The sequence below is a fragment of the Nipponia nippon genome, unplaced genomic scaffold (assembly GCF_047370975.1).
Source record: "Nipponia nippon isolate SJK-2023a ecotype South Korea unplaced genomic scaffold, ASM4737097v1 scaffold_3, whole genome shotgun sequence".
NCBI lineage: Eukaryota > Metazoa > Chordata > Aves > Pelecaniformes > Threskiornithidae > Nipponia > Nipponia nippon.
In genome coordinates this window covers 28,077,856-28,091,517 of record NW_028262347.1, presented here as the reverse complement: position 1 = coordinate 28,091,517, position 13,662 = coordinate 28,077,856, and the positions used below count along the sequence as shown (strand labels likewise).

At 40.6% G+C, this 13,662-nt stretch overlaps 1 protein-coding gene across 6 annotated transcripts in view; it reads left to right on the top strand.

The window, feature by feature from the left end:
- Nucleotides 1-13,662, top strand: part of ST7 (suppression of tumorigenicity 7) — a 155,804-nt gene that overhangs the window by 69,510 nt on the left and 72,632 nt on the right. The gene's annotated exons all lie outside the window — the stretch shown is intronic.

Sequence of the window (13,662 nt, the reverse complement as noted above, 5' to 3'; positions counted from 1 at the left end):
GCAATCAAGCATAGGATTAAAAATGTTTCCTTGTTTGTGAAAACCGGGAAGAGCAACATACTTAAAATCGCAGAAAAAACCACTGCAAGTCTTCTGCCTCACGGATTTCTACCTCTGGTTTGAGACTAATCTCTGAAGGATTTACCTATTTGGCAGTAGTAAATTAACTTGGGAAAACCGACAATATTAAATTAACTTGGGAAAACTCCTACAGAAAAAAAACAGCTTTAGGGAAAAGGTAATGACTCTGTTGCATTTAGTTAATTATCCAAATTACGAGTGTACTTCATGAGCAGCGAACCTGGAGTAGTCTCCTCAGGAGTCTGAATCCTCGGCAAAAGGAAACCACTACTTCGGAGAAGTCTAAAAACCTATTATAACATTTCCAATTCAAGAGGTGCATTTTTCCCACAAAGCCATGTTCATAACTCCCGGGTAAAAGAAGACTGGATTTATTTATTTAATGTAAAAATTAAATGCTTTGAGGGCAAAGAACTTGTTAATGGGAAAAAAAATTCTGGGTTTTGAAAGACAGTTAAATATTTTTTTTAGTGTTATGCTTCACTGAGAAAATTGTGTATGGTTTTGGGAAATGGTTAATGCGATATTTCTTTATTGATGCATTCATGCAGAAATAAACAAATCTTGCCCCGCTGCATGTCTGCCAAATAAATTTTTTAATACAGCTACAAAATGGTAACATTTCTTGATACCATTTCAAGCTCGCAGACCTATTGGCATCTCCTGCCTTTGGCTTCCACTGCCGGTATCAACTCTGGGCTTGGCTTTGCTGGCGAGCTGTAGCGTGTATTTGGGCGTCATGCAGTTTCCTCCAGGCAGCAATGCCTTAACAAGCTCCGATGGTTTTCCTTAATTCCCCTGACTCACGATGTTTCCTATTTTCAACATTTGGGATCTTCTTGCTCAGTGGCAGCTCTTCACCATGTGAACTATTAATTGCATAATATGAAAAAGAGCTCTTCAAGGGACCCATTCCTTAATAGTGCTAATGTTGCTGGAGCTCTGAGGAGCCTCCTTTGGGGAGCTATTTTTCTTTGTGAAAAGTAACAAAGAAAATAGGGAGATGGTAGCCAAATACAGAGATACCCAAACCCAACACGGTAGGTTATGTGTAGTCTTCATCTTTTCTGCTGTAGGGAGTTTTTACGGTTGCAAAGCTGTGTTAGATTTTTGTTCTAATTACCTTTGCATACCCTATCATGTTCTACTTCATCTTCCAGCCCATTTATATAATGAGAGCTGGAAAGTCTGCTTCACAGACCACAGTAGCTTAGACTACTGTGCTGTCCTGGGGCAGGCTGGACCAAGATCAGGGCTGATGGAAAGCACTAATTGAAATACCTTTCTTTGGATGTAATCAGCTATTTTCTGTAATGCCTTTTTGGTTGGGAGGATGATAGTACCAGAAACAGCCCTTTGAGAAGGCCAGAACAATTCACTTTGCCAGTGTCTTAGGAAAGTGCTACATATAAGTGAAGAAACAAATGGGGGCTATAGAGGAGTGCAAAGGTCTCTGCTGCTTCTGCACACAAAATATTACTTAGGTCTCTTCCCAAAGCACAGGCAGGGAACGCAAGCCCCAAAACACCGCATTGAAAGACTCACAGGCAAGCCAGCCGTGAAGCTGGGAGCAGAAGCCAAACTCTACTGCAAATTCCGTGTTGCTCCAGTATTATATATCCCTAAGTGCATCTCTCTAATGGGCACTGCTAGCCAGAAAGTCAGCTCCCCTTCTCTCGGTGGTATTTCATGCTTTGAATAATGAGCAATAAGGGCTTTGTTGGTCATTTAAACGCCACAATTCCAAGCACTTAAACACACTTAGCAGGTTCCGAATCTCTCTGTTTCTGAGCCAAGTGGCATTTTGAAAAGCATTAAGTAGTCCCCGACAATAATTTTGCATTCCCTCTTTGAGCTTTCTGTACCAGAGCGCGCTTTGAATGTATCGCTGTATTGATTTTGGTATTCTGCCATTCTCAAGTCTTCTGGATTTTTCTACTGAAGCAGTTGCTCATTCAGATCTGTGTGTTCGGAGGGGAATCGGCTCCATGTGCCGCACACTTGGAGATCACTTGCCTATTGCTCTTCCTCAAGGGCCAGACGGGAAGCTAGTTCCTAACCACATCTGTAAGGCAACCTGGGAGTGGATGTGAGGTCCCCCGGTTGTTGAATCTTTTTACTGGCATTCCACCCCTGAAAAAATTCCAGAAACTTTTGCTACTGCATTAAGAGAAAACATGGCAAGTTTTAGCTTCAAAGACAATTTTTCCAGGGTGGTGTGAGTAGGTCAACTTAAAGGACAGCAGAAAAAAATCCCAATGCAGTGATTATCATAATTAACCACCAGTATCTGAGTATTAGCATAGCTATGGTTACTACTCCTAGATACACTAATGTGAACAGAAGAGGAACAAGCAGATGCAAGAAAACCACAGCATTTTGACGGGCTGTTTTTGCAGCCCAGGCTTCTCTGGTCACCGGGTGCACTGGTGGAGTAGCGTTCGGTCACATTCAGAATTGAGTACAGGCAGTGGTCACCGGGTTTGCTCAGCGCCCAGGTCTTACCAACCCTTGGAGAATGGAAAGCCGAGCTCCTGAGGTTAGTCTCACCTCAGTGATTCACTGCCTGCCTCACCAAACTTTCAAAACCAGTTTCTAATTGCAGACATTCGATTTGAGCCATCCTGGCCTGATTTTTGAGGAAGTCGGAGTTCCCATAGCTCAAGTCAGAGTCAAGGGGGGAACTTGCAAAGAGGACCTTCAACCATTACCTGCCTGTTTTGAGACGCCGATCTGCGTGATGCAATGGAAGGGAAGGGCAGCGTTGCTAACCGGCCGTGCTTCTGGCATGCCCCCCCTTTAGCTCACAGGGCAGTGCGCAAAACCCAGTGCAAAAACCAACACATAGCCTGTTAATCACAAAGAGAAATACTTTTTTTTTTTTTTAAAAGCTGCTTTCTGCATCATGGTATCTGCAATCCAGCTATAGTTTGATACGGCGTGACATGCAGAATATTTCCCTAGAGTTCCTTACTGAAATGTGGGGGTTCACTCTTCAGCTCCTTGATGTCCACCTGGAGAATTCAGACAGGTAAATGAGCATTTACTTTTACAGGTTCCAGGCTGGACCTAAACGTGGGAGCTTCCAAACACAGCTTTGAATTTTCACGTTAAAGCCAATACAGTATCTGACTGGGTCAACAACAGGGGTGAGAACACAGGTTATAGTGAAGTCCTGCGCAGGTGTTATTTCTCATGCAAGCTTCTCGTCTGTCAGGTGTGCTACATTTGGCTAATTTAGTCATGCATTTTTCACTTCTCTCTCCACACTGTTTGGCTTTAGAGGAAGAGAGATCTGACAGTAGCTGGTGGGTAACACAGTGTGCTGGGCTTAGTGTATTTGTGTGGTGTTTCTGAACAGCCTGACTGCTGCGGCAGTCCAGTGAACGTTCTGGATGGCGCTAACGCAGCCCCACCGAGTTCTGCCTGCAAGTCCTGCCCCGCTCCTTCTGTGGTCCTCCTACCTTCATGAGGAGACCCACCTCTGAAAAGATTCAGTCATTTTAAACAGAAGAAAGGAAAATTAAAGAAGACACTATTGGACAGAATGCTATTTCACAGTTGTTTTCAGCCAGGTCAGCCACGGCTCATGTTTGAAATTAAAACCATGAAATATTCAGTAAGAAACATAGTGGGTGTCTTGCGCTGCGTTTTCTCCTGGGATTTCATCAAAGGCTAAATCAAATAACATCCTTCTTGGTAATGAGGTAGTCTAAGTGGCATTTAATTTGTCTTCTCATGAAAGAAAACAAGCTTTAAAACGATGGACACTCCAGTTTTGTCTAGCAGACACACGAGACCTTTGGAGGAAATTGCACTGGAGAGAGACTCGGGGCCTGTAGGGAGAGGAAGACCACCCTGGCCACAAGATGATCAAGTCTAACTTCATGCTATACTTCCATCAGGCCGTGTGAGAGGGGTGCTCCCTCAGCCTCCGTGGCGCCATTTGCCATGCATTTGGTTGGAAATTCTTTCTCTGGAGCTCACTCTATTGAAAATCTTTATTATGCAAAATTCTCCCCCAAAGTTTGTCTCCTCATCAGTCAGGTCCTGAATGCAGATTGCAGTTCTGTCTACAGAGTTACCACAGAGCCTTTTCCATTTTAATAAGTTCTGGGTGTCCCAAGAGACTGGTAGATAATGGAAATTATACAGCGCTTGTCAAACCTGCTGCTATGCTTTCTTTGAAATACCCCAAAATGGAGGCAAAGAGGTAAAAGTTTTCTACTTTTCTTCTTTTCCATTTGGTACAATTACTGTGTGAGTCACTCAGCTTTAAGAATGCTTTGAAGGGGAAAGTTGATTATTAGACACATAAGAATAATGAATCCCACTCGATGGAAAATTCATTTTTCCCTTCTTTTTGTGCCATATTACCCAGACCATCCATTACTGGGAAAAAATCCCTGCCGCATATAAAAAATTATCATAGGTAAAAATTCTCATAGGAGAAAAATGGCATGAACACCCTATTGATTTTGTAAGTAGGAAGCATAGATGAGTTTTCAATGACAGGATAATGATATTACATATTGTAGATCTCCAGGGAGTTTTCCTGAGGTTGCTGGCTCTAATTATGAAAATGTTATCCAGTCACCTCTATTCCAAGAAGCACCTTGCAATTTCTTGTATGCGAAGAGATCAGTATCTTAGAGACTCTGAAAACAGATGTGCTATATAGAGTGAGGCTATCAAGGTTAGAACAGAAGTGTCTGGAATAGAATATTTCTCCAGAATTTAAAAAAAAAAAAAGTGTATGAAAAATAGTCAAAATTTTAGTCAAGATGCAAATTTCAGCCATATTTTCTGAATTTTTTTCATTGTGGAGACCATTTTTTTGGATGCATCAAACATGATGATCCTCATCTTTGTACGCCTATGAATGCAACACTCAAGCAAGGAAGGAAGATGTAGCACCGCTCATATCTGTAGGTTTAGTGCTCATATCAAATCCTGCCTGGAACAAATGGAGGCACAAAAGGAGGCTGCAGGGCAGCTGAGGGTGCTTTGTTCATGTGCCTCGTTTTGTCTTAGCATGGGAACAGCTCCTCCAAGAGAGGTTCCCAGATAATGTGAACCCATAGGATAATTTCTCTTTTGTGGAATGCCAGGAGTTGGTGGTGAAAACGCTTTGCATGATTTGTCTTTCCAGAGTAGATTAGCCTTTGTTATCTGTGGCACTGGAATTAATCACTGTGGCAAACTTTTAGTTTAGGGTATTCTTTAGACAGCTAATGAACCAAAATCAAAAAGATTTAATGGAGCCGTTACCTCCCTGAGTGTTGCATGAAAGAAGAGTGCAAAACTTCACCCTGTTCCATTGAGAGAACTGTGCTGATCTAGCACTTGGAACAAAAGCCATTAATTGTCTTAAATGACTCCAGATAATGAGGTTTAGTAATTGGCTTTTGTTTTAATACAGCTTTAAAAGGCTAAACCACGTAAATCTGTGTAATGCCTCAGAATAAGCAACAGTTAAGGTAACAGGTAGGTTTGACTTCACAAACAGTGCCTGTCCAAACTGGATAGAGCCGTATCAGTTCCGTTACATGAATGATTAGTTGATGTTAAGAATAGTTTTAAAATATGGATTTGTTTGAACACTTTGGGGTGCAGAGTGGAAAATAAGGTCATTTTGTCGCAGTCCTTAGGTACATTTTTGCAATGAAATACATTACTATTGATTTTCAGTAGAGCTCAATTGCCATGTGCCTTAAATTGAAGACTTAGAAGTCTTAAAATCATCTACCTGATAAACTGTGCCACAGCTGTACTCTGAAGAGCTCAGTATACTCCTGCTTTCTCTTACAAGTGTGTATCTAAAAAAAGATAGAAGGTGTCTATACACGGTGATATGCTGCAGTCACATGAGAGACCATCAGGGAATGCATCCTCATTTGACTGTAGCATCACATCAGGATTTCCCCTGCTTTTGTGTTGGGGAAATTGCTGATACACACACATGCTGATATATGTGTGATTAGAAAAGGAAACCACAAGCTAACTGTGAAGGTGCCTTCTCTAGTATCTAGACTGGTTCTGCCTACAAAAACGCCTTGTGGTATTGCACAGTGAAGGAAATCCCCCATCACAAATCTGAGAGAGCGCTTCCTCCTGCAGTGCAACACTGAAGTAAAAATTAAGACAAGGACTCATATGTTTCTTGAAGCTTTAAAATCTGCACGGGAGACACGTATAATGACAGCATTTCAAATCAATTTGCAAGCAACCTGACTTTAGAAGAATTGAGGTTGAACGTGTTGCAAGAGAATTTCACTAAGAACCAACCAACAACCCAGTTTTACACATCCACATCTCTAAAAATCCAAATATGAGTATCTCTACTCAATACATCATTGCTCATCCTTCGTGCCTCATTCTTATTTGGCCCTGTTCTTCCCTTCCACTTGTATGTTATTAACACCAGGAGTCTGCTTATAGCATTAGAACACTGTGATGGTCATAAAGAAATGCACAGTACTTCAATCCCTGACAGCTACCGGCTGTAAGGTCCCAGGAAATGGTTTCTCCCTCATTTTCTTTGTCTTTAAATGGAAATGCTGTGGGGCTTTTTTGGTTTTTTTTTCGGTTTTCTGGTTGTTTTTTGTTTTTTTTTTTTAACGGGTTTTTGCTGCCAATATATTAGCAAATCTTGATGTTCATGCAGCATGCTGTGCAATTAACAGGAGCTGTGTAATTAACTCATGTCACCACTGCATTGTGAAAGCAAGAGGAAATGTCCCTGTCCCTTGGCAGGGGCAACTGTATGGCAGCAAATTTACATTATAATAGCTGCTTTTGGGGGGGGGGGGAAGTTGATCTTTTATTCTCCCCAAATCCACAAGGTAGGGAGTTCATGATCTCAGGTAAATGGAATAGCAAAATACCGTGCTTGAGTCTAGCTATCCTAAGTAGGTTTTAGTATTTAAATTCACACGAGATTTTAGTATTTAAATTCACTCCTTGGGGTGAGTATAGTGCATCCTGTGCCCGTATGTCCAGCCTGTCTGCTCCTGGGGGAAAGTGTAGCAGCTGACCTTAACAGGACATTCTGGGAAAATATAGTTGGGAATGGGAATCTTTAGTAGCATCTTGTGTTAAGTGCCTTGGTTTGTGAGACAAGGCTTTGGGGTGTATTTGATATCAAGGAATAACTTGTTGACAGTATCTCTTCTTAAATGACCAAAGCTGTTAGTGTTGGCAGCCTTGTTTCTCCCAGTGAAAAGATACTTCTGAATCGCAAACCATCTTTTGCTAAAGTAAAAATAGCCTTTATTTACATTCATGTTGCATGTGTAATTTCTTATGTATATTTTTTGCTTTTGCTGTTCTTGTCTCTATCTTCTTTCTACGCATGTTAATTTTTATTGCCATTATGTTTTTTAATTTTCTTTTAACTCATCTCTGTATTATACTTGTCTATCTCTAATCTGGTTTTTCTTTTCCCTTTCCCAAGTCATAGTAGTGTCTAAGTGTTTTTTTGTCTTCCAGATCTGGTTTCCTTGATTCACCTGTATGTCCTTCTGCCCTCAGTTCTATGATGGCTCCTGTCTCTTACCCGTTCTGTTTCACTGTATGTTATTCTAAGTGCAGATGAGCAATCTTAATGTCTAACAGGCTGAACAGTTAATGCACGCTGAAGGACACAGTATATTCATCTAAGTCCCAAAAGCTCCAGAACCAGCACAGACTAATTCCTGTTAGGACTGAGACGGAATTTTGACCCATCTGATTGATAACTTTTGGACGTTATAACATGAATATAGACCTGGTGCTGAAAAGCAGGCCAGCACTGATCTTTGTGTCACTGTGGTTTACAGATATTTAATGCATTAAAATGTTGAGGAGAATGATGAAATTGAATTTGTTAGCAATCCTCAGGCAGGGTTGTTTGGGAAAAGATAGACTGAATTTGCTAAGGCTTGTTTCAGTTTTCCATGCTGGACATAATTTGGTCATTGGTCACAAAGTGGAGAGAATGTTATTGCCGTCATCTGCAACCTTCAAAATTCTCTGTTTTTTAGTTATAAGTAAATGAATGGTTTTGACCTGGAACTGGTACTGTATTATTGCCTTCTGCTCTTTCTTCTCTTTGGGCTGAGCTTTGTGGCTGAAAAGCCTCTCCCGTGATACCAACTTCTCTCCAGAGTAGACCATCCCTACTCAACTCTCCCTTTTTATTGTGGTAAAGGTATGCTGTTGAAAGGGAAAACCTACATTTAAGATGTGGAAACATGGAAGAGAGAGTGTGGTGGTCTTCCCTCCAGAAAGTTTTATTTCACTAATCAGTCAGAAATATCTGTAAGGGCAGAACTTTGATTATGTGCAACTATGTAGTTAACCAGAGTTCATTATTTATCTGAAGTAATCCGTAGCTTTTGGCACACCACCATTTTCTCTCACCTGGGCTCTGATCCAGCATTCGCTGAGAGCAACAGACGACTTCGCTGGCCATTAGCTTAGGCTCCAGACGTCTGAATGTGACTCTCATTCAGCCTCATGCCTTTAGGACAAGAGTAGGTGGTTGAACAAAGTGAGTGGGCATCTGGATTTCCTTGTGCGCAGCACAGAGACACCGGCTGTTTCTGCCTGGAATGGCCACGTGTTTGTTTCTGAGTGGCAATTTTTTTCAAGTTTTGAAAACAGATCTACACAAAGCCCTTATAGAAGGAAGTTCCGTAGCATTTGCAACAAGTGAAAATGAAACTCACTCTGCAGCATTCTTAAACTTTTGAATGCTTCTCCTTTGGTAATTTCTTCAAGAAGTCTGAAGAAGTTAGAAAAAAATCTTGGTAGCTTCCCAGGGAAAGCCCTGGTAAATGGTAAAAGATATGTTTTTCTGAGACAATACCCCATGCTAGCTTTAAATCTGGTGGGGTTTGTATTTATATTGAACTGGAGGCCATCATAGTATATAATGCATAATTCAGCCTGTTTTCCCAAAAGTGTGTTGTTAACATTCTTACGAGGAATGGGTTGAGGGTTCAAAAAAGTTATGTATAAATAGTTCAATTAAAGTCAAGGGTATGCAGCACTTCGTACTCAGAGAGGGGAATGTTATACATTTATTAAAAAGTTTATTGAACTTATTTTGCCCTCTTTGCTGACAATTTGGTAGAAGGGTTTTTCACTGCTGCAACAGCTTTGAATCGGGGGGCTGCATTAATGCATGCTGAGGCCCCTGTGAACTAAGGCAGTCGCTGCCCCATCCTCTGCACCATGTTTGAACACCAGCTTGAATGGATGGTTGCAGTGAAAAGAAGCTGAACTGCTGTGTCAAAGGTCCTCAACGATAGGTTTCTTAGCTTGTCGCCTGTCTAAACGATTTGGGCTCTTGGCACTGGTGTTATAAGAATCCGCATTGGTCTGCATACCAAGCAAATATTATGGAGGGTGAAGACAGAAAGTGCAGCAAAATTTCTTAGTGACACAGATATTATAGCCATGATGACTTAAGGACCACTAATGCACAAGAAGGGCTCTGTGGCTATAAGCTTTTCTGTGTTTTCTTACTATTCGTTCCCATAGAAGTTACTACTGTACCCAGAAACCTTGTCTTACTTAGCAGCACAGAAATACTGGCACAAAAAGAGCTGTGCCTTCCTGTCTATTTCAATATATTTGGATTGTTTATGTTTGATCTTTATTTCTGGGTCTATAATGCATGTTTTTATTTGTACTAAGTTACTGATATATATTTATCTGTATTTTAAGATAACATTCTGTCGGGGGAATTATTTTTCCTCTTAGAAGTGCCATAAATGATGCAGTCCTGTCTTTCCTTAATCTGTTTGTGTATATGATTTGTGTCACATTGCTATTAAATTTTATTTGCACCTTACTGTGCAAGCTACATAGCCTCACATTCAGAAGTAGGTAATGGGGCTGTAATTTTAGTAGATCCACACGTGGGAATAGTAGGTAGTTTGCAATGCTCCCTCCCCTAATGATCTTCTAATGTAATTAACTGATACAGCAGCACAATGATACTTTGAGCAGTTTAACCCCAGTATTTCCCTCCTACTGTGGTTCCTCTCATGCTTGAAATCCGAATACCTCAAGTCCTTGAAGAAATCTGTAAAACAGCATAGTGCTTTATCACCTTGAGTGATACATTTTACATAAAGATTCGAGGATTTTGTCACTTGAAAAATATCTGGATTTTCCTCTCTTGTTTATTCCCGTGTTGAGAATGAATCACGGGTATTGGCAATGAGTAACATACATAACAGGAATGAAACGGCATCAGCTTTCAAGAACATTTCAATCGCCACTTTTGATTAGCCTCAACAGGGAATATTAGATATGACTTGTGTGGTTTTTTTAGCTTGTCTGCCATGAATTGAATTGGATGTAAATTAATCTCTGTAAGCATGCACAGTTAATAATGAAATAACATTCCTTGCCTAGATATTATACACTAGGATGGAATGATTTACCAAGGTAACATAGGCACCTTTGGAAATGTAAATAGTACCTTATTCTGAATGATTCAAGCATGATTAAAATGAAAGCCATAAAGAGAAGGGAAGAAAGAGGAGGGTGGGTATTTGTAAGGCCAGGAGCCTCTCATAAGCGGACATGCTTGGCTTGTTTAGAGCGCATTTATAGGTCATGCTGGTTTTCTTTAAAAGAAAGCAGGCTGTACTGTATTCCATCATCTCTACTAACACACCTAAAATAAATCATTCATCGTCAAAAGCCTGTGGGAATAATTGGGATTTAACAGTAATTCAAATGAGTAGGCAGTGTAGGAACATCAGGCAAGTGCCTTTATCTAGATACTCATTAGATGCCCTTTTTAAGTCCTACCGAGGTACAGACAAGAGATGAACTCCAAGCTGAATGACTGCACCGTCTGCCCTTTGTGGACAGAAATAATTAGGCGCACACTGGCATGTTACGAAGTCAGAAGAAAGGACATACAGTACCACCTTTCACTGGTGATTCCACTTGGCTTCTATATTCTGCGGTCATCTTCTGCCGGTATCTTCAACTCTCAGTTCTCAGAAATCTCTCTCTGCTCCTCAATCCTGCTATTTCATCAAATTGAAACAGAGAAGAAAAATACTGCTATCCAGATTTAGGCAGATGGGCTTTTAGCATTATCTAATGGCTCTAGTTTGCTGCAACACCCTGAAGGAAACCTGTGTACACTACAGGATGTAGACGTTGGATATGAAAGCGATTTCTCCAGTGTCCGAATGCTGACTGTAAAGAAATACTCCTTTTTGGATAATGATACGTGTCAGATAACCTCAAAGTGGGCTGATTTTTACTTTGGGGATTAATATTATGAGAACTGAGCCTTGATGTAGTTTCCACTGAAAGAATGACTGAATTCTCATTGACTTCAGAATAAAAATAGTCTGACCACAGATCCTCCAGTGCTTAGTTTTACTGTTTTGGAAATATGTTTCTTATTAGAAAATGTTTGCTTTTGATAATAATATTTATGGAGACAAAGGGACTGGGAGGGTACTTAGTAATTGGCAGAAGCTGATAGTTTTCATAATGGAACAGTAGATTCTTATATTTCATGAGTGGGAAGAAGAATGGCAAAAGGATTAGGGAGATACAGTCCAGATAAGCAGCTCTGGTAGTTGAGTGCAACTGTAGCAAATCTACTGAGCTATTCCAGGTAGCTGGGAGTCTGGCCCATACAATCTAAAAGCATCCAGCGTCGTACCTGTTCACCTTGCCAGTTCCCATGACTGAGCTGTGAAAGTGAACAATTGTAGCAGCCTCTGGTAAAGAGCATGAAGGAGCACCAGTATACATGCAAGCAAAGAAGAAAGCAGTAACACTGGTGCAAATGACAGATAAATAAAATCCTATCTCCATTCAGATCTGAGGGTTTGTAAATCAGTATACATTGCTTGTAAAAGAGTGGTGACAGAGAAAAGCTAAGAGCATTTCCTAAGAGCCTCATTCATTCTACTCCATTGATGAGCTCCATGGAGCTAATTTGTTGAGAGGGCTCTTCCAAATGGGGATGCATTTCCCAAGTGAATTTTATTGATGGCAGTCAGTAATAAGTGAGTATCTCATCACTGCTTAAGAAACTTTGTTCTCTTTGCAGCATTTCTTAGTGAAACAGGCAATAGGAATTCAAAGCAAATAGACTATCTCCGTATTCAGTGGATATCCTCATGTGGAATCTTGTAAAACACAGGAGGCTTAGGTGGCTTCACAGCTTTGGAAATCAAATTTCCTCCAGGGTAATGGGAAAAATTTTTCCAGTTTAATAGGAAAAATTCCAGCATTCTGTGAGCTGTGAAGCTATGGCGGAGGAACGGAAGAGAAAGCACCTCTGTAAAGTCTCCTGCTGCCTGGCTTCTCATGTTATTGTTGGCACTGCAGCAGCACTGTGCTCCATGGGGGACACGGACGTCTATATCCCATCATAGCGTGTTCTCTCTCGGGAATATTCTAACCTAAGCAGAGGAAGTAATTTCACTGGCAGTCTGAAATTTCCCCAGTGACACAGTTTGATTATGTCTCTGGCTTACGTTTGCATTCCAGAATGAGGAATGTTTCTTCTAAAGGACTCATGGGTGGTTTGTAGAAGCCAAAGCTATTTCAGTCTCTCCATTCCTCTTCCTTCTTAGCAGGTACTGGGGCTGGAGAATGCAGGGACTAATATTTCAAAGTCAGCTTGTATTAGACTTTAAAAAAAGAAAGAAAGAATGGGAAGAGGAAAAAAAGAAATAAGATGTGGGAAGATCCCAACTATTGAGCCAGAGCTGGCATAAATCAGTGTAGCTGTGTTGTACACAGTAAAATTGGGGATGTTATGCTGATTTACACTGGCTGAGAACCTGGCATCCAATTCATTTGTGAAAGAAAATGTACGATGGAATTAAAAACCACCAAACTAGTTCTTTATTATATCAGCTTGGTGCTTAATGCCACTCCAGTGGAGCAGAAAATGACACTTCCATTTTAACAGTTTATGGCTTTTTCAAGAAAAAAAATATAGAAAATATGCAGCCAAAACCCAAACAAAGCAGCTGAATTGCAGGGTTTCAATCTCTTTTAGTGATGCATTTCTGGAAAACAATTTTCTGTTTTACTGGTCATGGAAAATTAATCATATGTTTGATGATTTGTATCCTGCTGTTGTTGTCTTCTCTTCATTTTTTGGCCCCATATTATTTAATTTCAGTAAGTGTCATTTCTAAATGGAACAGAATGAACCGAGGGCCTCCCACCTACGTATCCAGGTCTTTTATCAGTGTTTTTTAATGACTGACTGGCAGTCTGCTACAAGCCTCTTAAATTTATCTGCTAACTATTATCAGCTCCCTCCTCAGTCATGGATGCATGTATATATACAATATATATGCGTGTATATACATTTATGTATATATGTATGAGAAATACTTTGGCACTGGTTAAGGATGAGACCAGTAGGGTTTTTTACAGAAGGTATTCTAACCCTCCATGTAGTTTAATAGAGGATGTTTTCATGTGGGGAAGATGGAGTTGATGGGAAGTTGAGAGTTTTCTTTAAACATCTAGAATTTAGTGGAAGAGCTCCAGTTCTCTCTAGTAGCTTCTGTGGAGTGACTCAAAACC